The sequence below is a fragment of the Cryptomeria japonica genome, chromosome 10 (genome assembly GCF_030272615.1).
Source record: "Cryptomeria japonica chromosome 10, Sugi_1.0, whole genome shotgun sequence".
In the NCBI taxonomy this organism is placed as follows: Eukaryota; Viridiplantae; Streptophyta; class Pinopsida; order Cupressales; family Cupressaceae; genus Cryptomeria; species Cryptomeria japonica.
In genome coordinates this window covers 496,750,923-496,766,489 of record NC_081414.1, presented here as the reverse complement: position 1 = coordinate 496,766,489, position 15,567 = coordinate 496,750,923, and positions in this window count along the sequence as shown.

Here is a 15,567-nt window from a genome sequence, read left to right as displayed (position 1 = left end):
TTGTCTCTTATGTACTGCTAACTAACTCTATTGAGGCAACTTACACATATCATGTTTTTTTATTTAGAAGAAAATAGACTTGTTGTAATAGGCACATTGTTATTATTCATTCTTTATGAAATACTTTTCATTCATTTAATTTCTTTATTGATATTATCTATTAGTTCCATACTTGTGCTCACAAGCTAGCTAACCATGCTCTCTCTTGTTCACATGTATAGGAACTCAATCTATCATTGAGCTATAATTATCTTTTTAAATGTTTATTGTTACAAGATTCTCATTAGATCTGAAAGTTTTGCTAATTTGTAGAAGTCATAGAATTTTTGTGCTTATCCTTTCAAGGAATTTCATATCAAAATTATGATTCCTAACATTTAGTTCAATGTTTGGTTCTACTAACGATCTCAAAATGTTATATTTGATACTAATTATGTCTATGCTTTTCAAATCTAGCTTGTATAACTACGTTGCCTTACTATTGAGTCGCGGTTTTTCATTACAAACAACGGTGTTGCAATTTGTTTCCATCCTTAGGAAAATTTTGAGCTTTTAAATGTATTTGATACCATTATACAGTATCTATAACATTGCTTGTGTCATTATTTCCATTTACATTTTGGGTATAACTTATCGAATTACTGACAAGGTATGTTTACCCTTTACTGTTTTGTTTGGCCTAATCACAACTATATTTTCACTCTGACTTTCATCTTATGCATTAAACTTTAAGCATAATTACTGCATAGTACCATTCAAAATTTCTTTACATAATCATAAAAAGCGCAAATTACATAACCTGGCAAAACCTGCCTTCCAAATCCGGTTGTGAAGTACTCTCTAGGTTGATACGAAAATTGAGCCTCATTCCTTTCTCTGCTCTCTTTTGTGAAATAACCAATTAAGCTTTTATGTCCTTTTAAACAAAATGAATTCAAAGCTTTTTCTCAAGATTGCATATGAGTCGTGTTTTTGTTGATTCTAACCATGGCTAAGTTTACTAGGATAAACTTCCTTTAACTACTCCAACTCCCAAATGAGTTGCAACTATCCATTTCAATATTGTAGATGCATCTAGCAATTCCTTCCTTAAGAAATTCCAATTTTATATTTGTATATGATACCAATTCATGGTAAAGATAACAATCTTTAAGTAAATTAACTTCAATTAATATTTAGGTAACTTATCGAAGTCATATCTCTGTACATTTCTTATTTTGCACAATCTAGTTATCTCTTAACTATCATCTATCTAGCTACTCTTCATGCAGTAAGAAACATTCATTAAGAAATAGTACAAGAATATTAATATTGATTGATAAACGAAGCTTTTCTTACAATCAAACTTGGTAAAGCTTTTATTTGTTTCAATATAAACAAACAAGCACCGTGAAAGGCACGTAACTTGGTAGAGTTTATTTGCAAGCACAATGTGAGAACTCTTGGTTCATTGTGAAAGCTAACTGCGTTCCCTTGAATCCTCTATCAGCTATGTTTCCCTACTTATGTTTTGGTTCTTACTATCCAAGATGAATTTTGTGTTAATTATACCATAAAATGTCGAATTCGTCCCAACAAATGCTATGAACTTTCGTCTAAATTCTAGGGACTTCAAATTACTTAATGTTTATTGATAGCAGATGGTTATCATCATTTCAACACATTTCGAGCCAAAATCATGTCATTAACATTGAATTCCAATTCTTTACCTCAGATCCTCATTCCTTTATGTGGTAAATCTATTCGCTTATCATTTGAAAGGCGGTGATATCAAATATGGTTTAAGAGTACAATTTTAATTCCATTCACATCGACTAAAAGCATATGGTTCTTTATTATGCTTGCACATAAACTTAATTAGAAAGTTTACGATGTTAATATAACTCAAAACTCACATATGTAAAGCAAGGTCCACTCAAGTCGTGGACATGTTCAATTCATAATTTACATATGTGGTTGTGTGTAAATAGAGTTGGAACCCTATATTATAATATGTAAGTATATATAAGTAGATATGTGTAAGTGTGGGGACTATCATGTAGCATAACACACACGAAATTATATTTCTCGCTCTATTTACACGTAATTATATATGTATTTGTTCTTTTATCTTGTGAATCATAATGGTTAAAAAGGATCATATTTACTTATTTGAGTGATTCAAATATAAAATTTTGCTTAAAAAGAATGACATAGTCTGTAACAAGGATGCAACAAACCCTAACTACTAGACCAATCATCTGGGGTTAACCAGGATAAACACTGAGTTGATGACGCCACACCCTAACCTTGACTCAACATAACAAGTCTATAACATACAAGCTATGGGTTCCAAATAGCATTAGGTCCTTCATCTATTACCTCTCATTCCTAATGATACTTTCCCTCCCTTCTCAGAGAGTGATGAATTCTTTGCATCCACTAGGTCAAAACCATGTAGTTAGTTTGGAATCACATCATAACTCTAACATATTCAAACATGATAAGAATAACTCATATATACATAATGATTTAAAACAAAATCATTTGCATGTGCATTGTGAATCTTTGTTCAACAATATGAAGCAACATGAATTAGTGCATTTAAACATTATCAAAATATTAGGGCACAAGAGGGATATAATTGTTGCTTATTTTTCACCACACCTCAAATAGGTAGAGTGGCATTGGTTCATTTTATTCAGATTGAGAAAGGTACACATGTTTCTGCTCATCATTGTTATCAATTTTAAAGTTTGGGGAAATCATGCAAGTACAATGAGAAAGACACATTCAACAATTGCGTTAAATTTGAAATTTGCATTCATAATATTAAATTTAGAATCCCACACAAGCCGTGGGAATAGCCTTATTTGAGTCATAGTATGAAGAAAACAGTAGATACATGTGGTAAATGAATTGGTACTGCTAACTAGAAGAGAGGAGAGAAGGTAAGTGTTCCATCATTGCCTACGGTGATGAGCATCTTCCCTCTATTCTTCAATCTTCGTCCAGTTGTGGTCGAGTAACTTCAAGAAAAAAAAACAACTCTGCATCCTCAAAATCTTGCAAACATGAGTAAGAGATGGATTTAGAGTTGTAATCTAAGCAATGGTGAAACAAGTACTTTTTGCCTCTACACTATAGCTAGATATACCAGATGCATTCATCATAGGCAGCCACTAAGTGTTTAATGCCCAAACTCAAAGTTAGAAGGAAGAAGAGCACAAATTTCACTGAAGCTTTCAGCTTCATCGTGTTTTGCTAACTTATTTTTTCATTGTGTAGGTGTAGGAGAAATCTTATTACTATTTTCAGATTATGCATGTAGGATAAAATGGGCTCCCACAAGGGTTGAGCCCAACGTACAAGCCACCACTCACAGGGTGACATAAGTGATCCAAACAGAAAGAGCTATATTGTTGCATATATTGTCATTCAATGACAATGAGAACTGGGCATCCAAAAACAATACATGCAACAGAGGAGATGGTAGCCATGTCTAAAACACACTAATGCCATCATGAGAATGGTAACACAATACAACATGTTATTGTCAAAAAGCTACAAGAGAGCATAACTGCAGCTATAGGAGAACAAAAAATACAGTCCCAAAAGACAGCAACAACATAAACCAATAAAGACGGAAAATGAAGATCCTTTCAGTCACCAAAACAGTGATTTTTTTTTAACAGAGAGTGATTTCCAAATGATCTTGTCACTATTTTCTTTGAGAACAATTATAAAGGTGCATGATGATTTGGTCATCATTATGAGCAGAGATAATCCAAGCTACATCTACAGTGATATTTTCCAGCATAAATATCAAACAACAAGATCGATGAATTTTTGCATAATACAAACAACTTTAGCAATACCCTTGAAATACAGTCATAGTGTTTCTTAAAAACCCAAATCGCAAATGTTATAATTTTTTCAAATAATTTAGAAAACAAAGAAACGAAAGAACCCAAAAAATCTCTAAAAAACCCAGTTCACAGATTTTGAGAGAATTTCACCAGTTCAAAAGGGTAAAAAGAGAGAGATTTCATAACCAAAGATTCATTCTTAAACAGAGGAAAAGGACAGTGAGCTTTCAAATTTAAAGAGCAGATTCAAGGAAAGGAATAAGCAGTGATAGAAGAATAAGACAATCACATTCACAATCCTTCATAAGCAGCCTTGTTTGAGTTTTATGAATGCAAAATACAACGGCATAAATAAGTTATTCATCAACTTCAAGTAGATTGAAAGCTTTGACTCTTTGAAATCATACAAAAATTTGGGGGTTTTCATTTCGAAAACCTTAATCATACAAACCATTTCTAAGAGTTAAAGTCTTCTAAGAAGGAAAATGTAAGGCAAAATGGAGAGTTTAAAAGACCATCCAAGCAGTATGAAATGATAACCCTCAGCATTCATCAAAGAAAATGCAAAAAATATACTTTTTCACATAGAAGAGAAAATTCGAGTGAAGTATTAGAAGTATCGGTCTAGAAATAGAACAATAAAGTCACATACCACTATCAGTTATGCATAGAAATCTAGTTCATGCCGAGAGCATTAGTTTTAGTTCTAGTCCAAACTCTTAACTCTAGCTTGAGACTGCATATCGGTAGGAGCATAAATTTACCGAGTAGCAGAAAGACAGAATGAATGAAATCTTTTAGGGTTTCAACTTTTACATTGCATGCCCTAAAATCCATTTTCTAATGGCCTATGTTTTTATTTGTTTTTTTAAGAAAACAAGAAAATCGTGTATTAAAGTCGTGGGGTGGCTCTAAAACCCTTGTCTTTTAAGACTTAAATTTTATAAAAGATGTTTTTTTTTACATTTGTAAATTATTATTACTATATATTAATATTGGCAAATAAAACAAACAAGTCATGTGCCAATATTAGTATAGTAATTAATAATTATTATTATTAATTATTTTCACACATATATAGAATTGTTTTTAATCTTTATATCCCTATATATTTATGTAAAAATAATTAAAAATTAGCGTCTTAATAGGCACTTTGAGTTCAATTTTTAGCAAGTAGAGACAATATGAAAAAATTGTAAAAAAAAATATCTAAGTTGGATAAATCATGAATCCACTTAGTGTTTATTATGAATGTGTTATATATTTACTTTAAAAATCTTCCTAGTATGCATACATGTTAAAGATTAAACTCATCATGAAGAGGAGTCATCATGCAGTTTGGGGTCAGATTTGAGCTTGAGTGGAGATTTGGATGAGTTTTTCTCATGATTTTGAGGGGATAGTGTTTGAGTTTGAGTACCACATGGGTCAACCTTGAGTTGACCAAGAGTTTGAGATTTTTTGCATGATTTGAAGCCTATTTTCATGGCTTTTTATTTTTGCTCGTAGATGAGCTTTTGGGGAGATATTTTCAGTGGGAGTTCTTCAGTTGATTTGGAGTCATCTTTCCTTTGCCTTTTGGAAGGCTTTTTGTATAAAGTGAAAAAGATTCATCTTTTTTCACTAGTTCTTGATCATTCTCTTGCTTGCATTTTGGCAAAGAATACATTCTTGTAGCTCGCATGATTTTTGTAGTTTGACAGAATATAGAATACCATTACCAGCTTTTGCCTCTTTTTTTTGAGTTTACATGTTCTATGTATAATTGAGAGTTATTTTGATGTATTATTGATTAAATGACCTTCAAATTTTTGTCTCATAATAGATCACAGGTTATGCAGTGTGATAGGTGAATTCATGTGTTTAATTGTGAAAGCATTTTTCCTATTAATTCACAAATTTTATGTCCTTTGCATGAAATATTTATGTGTTGTAGAATCAGAAGTTAAATCTGTGCAAAATAGGTGATTGTAGGACTGTTTTATGTCATATACCAACATCCTTCTGGTGCATCACCATAATTTCATATTCGCAGAATTAATTTAGTTTCTTCTCCCTTTTCCTATTAAGTTATTTAGAATTATTTATAGGGAGTCGGCCCTTCATCTAGAGGTTAATTCTCACTATAGGCAACCCACATGCCTGGGAATTATCCCATGTATCACTAGATTGCTTAAGCTTCCAACTTTTGCATCACGGGTGCAATTTTGGTGATAACAGTAACAACATCCTTTATTTTGGTGAACTAGAACTCTCACACACTTCAAATTTTTTTATCCTACCTACTTTTCTCCAACACAGAAATATTTTCTTAAAAACAAAGACAAATATAAATAGATTCTACTTATTAAAACATTATGGGGCATCACCTCAAACATTATTTTTCTTTGGCCTACCAACCAACCTATTCATTTCTATACCCATTATTTTCTTTTCATTGCCTACTCTCCCTTCCCAACCGCCCTTAGCTTATCATTTCCTTCGCCATGGCTTCTCTCTTCCCTTAACTCTTTCCGTACCAACTTTATTAATCTTTACTTTAATTACTAACTCTTTTCCACCCATCCTAATATTCTTGACCATGACATTGATTTCCTAGTTTTACTTCTTCTCTTTCTACATATCATATTATGGCATCTCTTTCATAGTACCTCACCTTTGCCTACTTCCTTGACATTCACCATCATGACTCAATTATCTTAATGTTCTTCCATGCCCTCTCTCTTAATGATAGCCTTTTCCTTTATCCTTCCTCTTATTATACCTCTTATACACCCCCTACCTCTCACTTTCACTACATATCACGTGTTGCATAACAAGGGTACTTATTTTCTCACTACATTTCCTTCTCTAAAAGTATGTTCACACCCCACACATCTCTCAAAGAATAGCGAGATCTTCTCCTCTTCCCTTCTAACCCTTGATGGTTCTCTTCATACTATTATTAATTATTGTTCTCTACATGGTTCATACACTTCTCTTTATCACATTTTATGTATTTAGAGATTCAAGTTTTCTTCATTCAATGCAATGTTTAAATGGTCAATTTGTTAAAAAAAATTATTGTTTGAATATTTCCTTGGTGTATGAATTTTATGAACTTAAGTCCTACATCTAATATCCCTGTGAGAATAATTTATAGACTCATGGCTTCCCTAAAAGGTGTAGATCCCGAGTCAATTAATATTTCCCATGGGACCTTGGGTGAAACCTCTATACCTCCACATGAAATACCTAACATTGTTGGCAATCATTCCTCCCATACTTTGCATGATGAGGATGACTTGCTAACATGAGTGTGTCCTATCCAAGTAGTAAATCATGTTCATGATTTGGAAAATCTTAAACATTGGATGGGTCAATAACACTCGGATGGTGAGGTCATCCCCTTGATTGAAGTGTTGAGGAGGATGGTTCAAAATGATGAACATGGTGTGAATTTGTTATGTGGTATATCTCATATTGTGAATAATAATCTTATGTCCATGAAAAGTTGTGTCGAGGTTCTTCACTTTTCTACTCCTCCTAATAATGTTGAAATTCCTATTTCTATTCAAAAATCATTGCCTAATGTGCCTACTTATACTACACCTATCATGGCTACATCTACACAAAATATCAATCTTATACATGTTAGTCTTGGAGAAATCCCTATTTACCACCTTTTGTGAGTGCTCCATGTCCTTCACAAACATCTCCTATACCTAGTTATCACCATGTCTTATTTTTATATTTCAATGTTCCATCCATTTCCCGTACCATTCCACATCCTTCATTATCCAACATGTCCAATACCAACCTATTCAATGAAGCAACCATTAATAGTCTTGCCCAAACCATGTCCTCCTTACAACAACAAATTGCTTTAACGACCCAATCCAAGTTGAATGTTCCTACATATGATGTTGCAAGACCACGTTCCTTCTATGTGGTTCATAACATTCCCCCTGAGGATATAGAAATTCCCCAATTAGAGGTGTACAATGGAAAAGGTGGTCCCTTGACTCATGTGAAAATATTTTGCACTTTGTGTAGTGTCTTCTCAAATGATCATAGATTGATGGCTAAATTGTTTGCTAGGACATTTTGAGATAAGGCCTTACAATGATTTTTTTCTTTACCTCCTTATTCTATTGATTCTTTTCAGAAATTGACTAATTTTTTCATTCAACGATTTCAAAATAACATTGATACTCAAATTTATTTGATTGATTTGATTCATTATAAACAAGGTGTTAAATAAAAAGTGACTGATTTCATTGGTAGATTTAAACATTTGCATGCTCAAATATCTTATCATATGCCTAATATGGATGTTCAAAGACATTAGAGATAAGTTATTGTTATATGAGTTTACCTCTTTCACCCAATTGTGTGCAGTGCTTCATAATTATCGGCTTCAAGTGAGCCACTTTGAGGCATCCACCCCAATGGCTCTAGTTGATAAGAATGATGTCGTTCAACAATATTTCCCAAAGTTTCAAAAACCAAACAAAGGATTCATTAAGATCAATAATTCCTCAAACAATGTTGATGCATAAGTGGAAGCTACAACACCAAGTGTGGCTCCTTTGTCGTCGATTTTTAAATCAACATGTAATTTTACACCTCTTCCTAACTCTTTGCATAATATTATCTTGTAATTGATTAATGCTAATGTTTTTAAACTGCCTCCCATTAAGCCACATGACCCTTCCAAACCATTTCCAACTTCCCATGATCCCAAAACCTTTTTCTCATATCACCGTCAACTTGGTCACGATACTAAGAAGTATTATAGGTTGAAACATCTCATCCAAGATCTCATTGATTCCGATACCATAATTGTTACAAGTGTTAATGACAAAGGAAACAAATCAGTTGCACCCCCTAACCAAAACTTGCAAATCTATACCAATCCTTTACCTTCTCATTCCACCAACAATATAGAACCTTCTAGCTTATTCTCTTCCTCTTCCACCAATGTTGTTGTGCCTAGCAACCCTACCACTAAGAATCTTGATAATACTAAAACCCAAACCTAAGCCTAAACCTTGCATTACCTTTGATCATAAGGAGACTATTAAGGCACTTGATGGACCCCTTTACATTTCAACAAAGCTTAATAGCAAATTTTCTCAGGGTGTGCTTGTTGATCCTATGTGTATGGCGAATGTTATAACTAAAGAACATCTCTTTACAAGACAATTTCATCAAGACTCTTATGACAAATATGATGTGATAATTAAGGCTTATAATGGTTTTACTTGTCCCATCTATGGTTTCATTACCCTTCCTGTTGAAGTTAGTAAAAAGTGTTTGGATGTTACCTTTGTCATTATCCCAACCTCCCACCAATTCCTAGTAAGAAATAAGACTTCCTTGGCTTACCTCCATAAAAGATATTTCTTATCTTATCCATAAATGTTTGAAGTTCCCTCATAATGGATAAATTATCACGACCAATCATAGTCTCTATAAGCCTATAGCAAGTAATGGAAACATTGACCTTTACTTCTCTTGGCCTCAAATACCTAAACCATTGCAACCTCGTCAGGACATTTTCTTCTTATCTTACCAAAAATATAAAAATGAAATAATTTCCAAAGTGAATGTCCGACCTCCTCATCTTGGAACTAGACTCCTTCCTACACCTTTCATTCCTCCTATTTATGCTTTAATTCTACCTCCTATTTCATGCAAACATCCAACATCCTCTAATTCTCCATTTAGTGAGGTTCCTTCCATTCTTACTTCTACAAAGGAAGAAAAGGAGCCAATGTTGGTTGATCCCAAACCTTCTCAAATTTCAAACCGAACTAAATGAAACCACAATGCTTGTGATTGACATTGAAGACGTTGTACTAAGACCCATGAACTTGCTTCCCAAATCATTTCCTCCCCTAAGGCACCTACCAATGCTTTAATCCCATTTGACCAAACCATAACTAGCCTAAGGGAGGAAGAATATCTTAAGAAGATTAAATTGTTTAAGTATGATAATTGTTATTTTCACATTAAAGATCCTATTATGATTAATCTAGATGATGATATGGATGATAATGTTTATGATACTAACAATGTAGATGCAAATAATACAAATAATTCAAATGATTGCGATGATATGTATGAGGTTATTGAAATCAATCATGAGCTATCTTCGAGATTTTCCAAAGCATTAACCCTATCTCCTAGTGACATACAAAGTGACACATCATTAGAGTATGGTCCTTGTTTGGAACTGGTAGTAGCTCCATCTACCATGATTGATATTGTCAGTCTTGCATCTTGTCCACCTCCCTAAATGATGTTAAGAAAGATTTTGGGGTGGATGATTTGCTTGACCATCTTCATTCGTGTTTTAGATTATCTCTGTGTGTTTGCTTGTTCATGATGTGTTGCTTGATATGTCTTTGTGTTATGTTACGTCCTCTTTGAATGACCCTCGTTACTCTATTGGTGCAAGGTAATAAAGATATTGAATATTTTGTGACATTATTCTATTAGTCATGCATTTGCTATTTGTTCCTTGTATTTTCTACTGGGGGATTATGCAAGGCATTACGATCTCTTTTGGTCTCTTCCATGTTGACCTAAAGAGACATTTGTTTGTCATCCTATGTGATCTTCTTCCATTGTGCTTTTATTTTGGCTACCTGACTAGTCTCTATTATGTTCAATTGGTTTGGAATAGTTTACCATGTACTCAACCCAGTTGAAGTGCTCAAGGGGTAATCGATTGACTTAAATAGTGCCTCATTTAAATTATCAACCAGGGACATATCTCAAAGATGGTACTGGCACTATATGTGCAATGAAGGGTTCTATCTCTTATTGTTTCATAAATAAAGTGTATTACCTATAAACAAGATTAAATAAATTGAAACTAATTGACCAACAATGGCTATGGGTGCTTCTGTAGAAACACAGTAGTGGTTGCGGGTGCCAAATGCTTCCTAAAATGAACAACTCTGCGGCTAAGGATGGTTGCAACCAAGTTAACTAATTATACTAACTTTATTATCAACAAACTTAAAGTAATAACAACTGCAAATCAATGTGAATTAATCCTTTCATGCATGCAAATGAATGAATAAAAAAAGGAGAGTTTCATGTTACCTCAAGTGGCCTGCTTGAGTAATGTGGTCCCTCTATGAGATAAAAGTACTACTTATGAAACATTCATCAATTCTTCATTATAAAAAGTATCTAAAGTAACTTTAAATTAGTTGCAGACAATCTAGATCAATATATTTTATTCATTATCATGGATGTGGTAACAACTAAGTACAAAACAAACTAAAATTTGATAGAATAACTCCTCTTCTTTCTTATCGACTAACAATTTACATAGAACAATAGATCTCTATTTAAACACCAAGGAGGAAGTTAATAATTAATTATCCTCTAATCTTTTCTAGCTATATGTCGCTTGTGTTGAAGACTCAAGCAACTTATTCAACAGAAGCAACAAAACTATGGGAGTTTGTTATAGAAGAAACTCCTTTATTAAACAGTCACAACACAACATAAATGAATCCTTCCCATCACTATGGAAGTGATGGTGCATGACTAAGATCAATTCAAACAACAATTACATTTAGATAGAGGTAGAGTCCCCAAAGACTTTTCTTCACCTGTCTTGACTATTCTCGCTCCTAGTTATCCCACATGCATGTTCATTCAATCCCTCCCCTTCGACTAATGATGATCGGTGCAATAGAACTCTCCCTTCATTCATTCAAATTCATTCTCCTATGCCACATTAGTACCAGACATAAATAACACACAAAAACCATTATTCGCAATGATTTAGTGCCAAGCATTCATCAAACAACCATTATGACACACACACACACACACACACACACACACACACACAGTAATTGTAGTCTTTTAGATGCATAGACTGCATAGAGTATAAATAAGTCTTAACAAAAGTCTAAAAGTGGTATACATTGGAGACATCAAGCTACAAAACCTAGGACATTAGATAGACTCATCATACCCCCCAACTTTATCATTTTATTATCCTCAAGTAACTCAAATCCTAAGAATTGCTACCTAAGACACTTAGCCTATAGTCAATTGTTTGAGTTACTCCAAATGTCTTATGTAGGTAGAATCTCCTATCTCTGTCAATTGCTCCAAATAGTATTTTTCTTCATCCTTATTTGTCAAATGTTATCCAGTCTAATGAGGTATCGGATGTAGAAGTAATGGAGGATGGAAGTGCAAAGTCAACCATTCAATTCCGCACAATTCTACTACTCTGATGTACCTTCTAACCCTTAATTATAGTTCAATGAAGTGATATAGGTAATGTGGCTCTCTGTGTTTCAATTCTGGAGTTAATTCACTCCATCATTGCTACATGTGTCCCAAAGTCTATTCCTCTACTGTATTTCTCATGAACACTTGGAGCCTTTGATAATTCTCTCGTCTGATATCATGAACCTTTGCAGACACACCAAATCATTGGATTATATCAATCCATTCATCTACAATGATAATTGGATCGTCTCTCTTGGGCCTTATGTTCAAGGGATATGTCTTTCCGTTCTCTTTATATTGCTAAATATTTTCTCCCCTTTCTTGCTCATTTACGAGGCATAAGGTGAGTGCCCTTAGTTGTAAATCTTCCACATAATATAAAGGATTCCAGGTTATTAGAAGAAATGAGAAAATAATACTATCTCATTGAATTCTCCCTCAAGGTCTATAAATTTATAACAGTAATATCAATGAATTGTATCCTTTAAAATAACACTTACAAGTTCAACCACGTAAACATATACAAAACCATATGCTATATCAAACATCACATGTTTAAAATAATTTAAACAAATTATCTAAATAAACTTCTACATGGATTGAATGATGGAATATCCAACATTTCCCCCTTATTACATCATTTATTTAAAGTACTCATAAGAGTATCTTGAAAACTTTCAAACTTGACTCGTGCAAGAGGCTTGGTGAAGATGGCAGCACGTTGTTCTTGAGTTGAGCAGAATTGGAGTTGTATGTTGTTTTGTTGAACATGTTCTTGGATGAAGTGACAATCAAGTTCAATATGCTTAGTATGTTCATGAAACACTAGATTACAAACTAGCTTGAAAATACTTTGATTATCGCAATAGAGGACTATAGGTTGGTTTTGTGGTACCCCCAATCCTTCTAATATGTGACACAACCAAACTGCTTCACAAACGGTTGCACTTGTTGCATGATACTCAACTTTTGTTGAAGAATGAGCAATTGTGGGCTTCTTCTTACTTCCCCATGAAATAGGTCTAGAACCTAGGAAGAAAACATATCCAGATCTGGATTTTGTATCATCAACAAAACCTGCATAGTCCGCATTTGTATATCACATCAAGAAGAATTGATCACTCTTTTATATTCTAGACCATGATCCATTGTACCATGTATATACCCTAAGATCCTTTTTGTTGCATTCTAATGGGACATTATTTGTTCTTTCATGAATCTTGATAGCTCATTAACTGCAAAACTAATGTCTGGTCTAATATAAGTCAGGTAAATCAAACCTCCAATCATTTGACGATAGAGAGTTGCATTCATCTGAGAAGATGTATTAGTTGTAGATAATTGCAAACTTGATTCCTTAGGTGTAGACATAGGTTTGGAATCCATAATTATAAATTTCTCAAGCAATGTCTTGGCATATTTTATCTGTGACACAAAGATATGGTGATGTGTTCATCATACCTCTAGGCCAAGACAAAAGTGTAGTACTCTAAGATCTGTCATGTCAAAATCCTTCTTGAGATCATTCTTAGTTGCCTCAACCAATGCTTCCAAGTTTCCTATGATAACCAAGTCATCAACATATACATTAATGATTACAATATCCCCCCCTTGATCCTTGAGGTAGAGATTTCAATCATATGGATGCCTAGTGAAACTATGTTTTAGCAAATGATCATAAATTTTGATATACTAAGCTCTAGGAGCCTATTTGAGACCATATAGGGACTTGATTAGTTTGCACACTTTTTCTTCTTTACCAAGTGCAACATATCCCTCTAGTTGGGTCATATAGACCTCTTCCTTAAGGTCTCCATTGAGAAATTTTTACATCCACTTCGTATAATTTCCATCTAAATTGAGCAGTTAAAGCGAAAATCATTCTAATGGTTTTAATTTTTGTTGTAGGAGCACATGTTTCTTCAAATTCTATACCTTCATTCTAGGCATAGCCCTTCTCCACAAGTCTAGCCTTATGTTTGTCTATACTACCATCTGCTTTATACTTAGTTTTGAATATCCATTTACAACCAATTGCTTTCTTACCTTGTGGTAGATCCACAAGCTCCCAAGTGTTGTTCTTCATCAAAGGTTGATACTATGCATCCATAGCCTCTTTCCAAGGCTTTGATTCTAATGCTTTTGGAACATTAGATGGCTAAAAAAATTCAATAACTGAAGTCATTAGTCCAAAGTTTACCTAATTGTGGGCCATGTTGTGAGTCCTCGAACCTGAAGTTGAAGTACCTAGAACTCCATCAAGCTTTGCATCTTGAATGGTACTAATATACCATTTTGGTAGTGGTTTTTTGACATTGGTGGGTGTTGATTGACTATCAACATTCCCATCATTTTTACCATCCATGTTGAATATGGGAGCACTATCTGAAGTAGGTGATGATGTGGAATGAGAACTTGACTCTCTTCTCATTAAAAATGACATCCCTACTAATATATATTTTCTTTGTGTTACAATCCATAAGGCAATATGCCTTAGACTCGCTATGTCACGACTCAAATTAGACCTCAGTTAGATTTATTTATTATGTCAGATACCTTTTGATTAACTTTTAATAATGATGGATGATATTGTGTGGTTTAGTGAAAATGATGATGGTTAGTTATTTTATGATGTTACTTTACTATTATGATTAATAATACTTAATAATGATGTTTTGTTGATATGATGTCGTTATTTAATAATGATGAATAATATTTTTATGATATTTAATGATGTTAATATTTTGCTAGATTTTTTATGTAATGGGATCTGACGAATTTTTGTCAAGTATAAGTTGCAGGGTAACTGTCGAAGGCGAACATATGACCGAGGAGGGGTTTTTCTAGCTCGCCAGTAGCAACCTAAGTATTGGAACCTTGTGCAAAGTACCCAGTTAGATAAGCAATTAATAAATTAAATTATGGAGTCTAATATAAATTGATAAAATAAAATAAAATTATAATAAAAGGATAAATTATTAAATCAAGCTAGAAATTTATTTATAATATAATTATTTAAAAGAGAGTAAATAAATTAATTAGTTGAGTAATTAAAAATAAAATGTATTGATAATTAATATATAAAACATAAAAAAAACTATGTAAGATATAAATAAATACTAAAATTAGAGGACTAATTAAAATAAAGAATGAGATTGATTCAAGAAATTAATTAAAATATTAGTTAATAAATTTAAATAAATGATCAAGGCATGCAAAAATACAATGTTGGAGTAAACTTATGTACTAAAAATGTAGACGACATGCGAGAGCCTAATAATTAATTATTTTCTTAAAAACTAAATCTTTAACAAATTGTAATTTAATAAAATCAATTAATTATTTTGTGAGTTCTAATTTTAATAATTAGTTTTATTTTAAGAATTTAATCATGCAAACAATTAAATTTTATTTTTAGAGAATTCAATGTTTATAAATAGAGGAATAAACCTGTTATTTGATCATT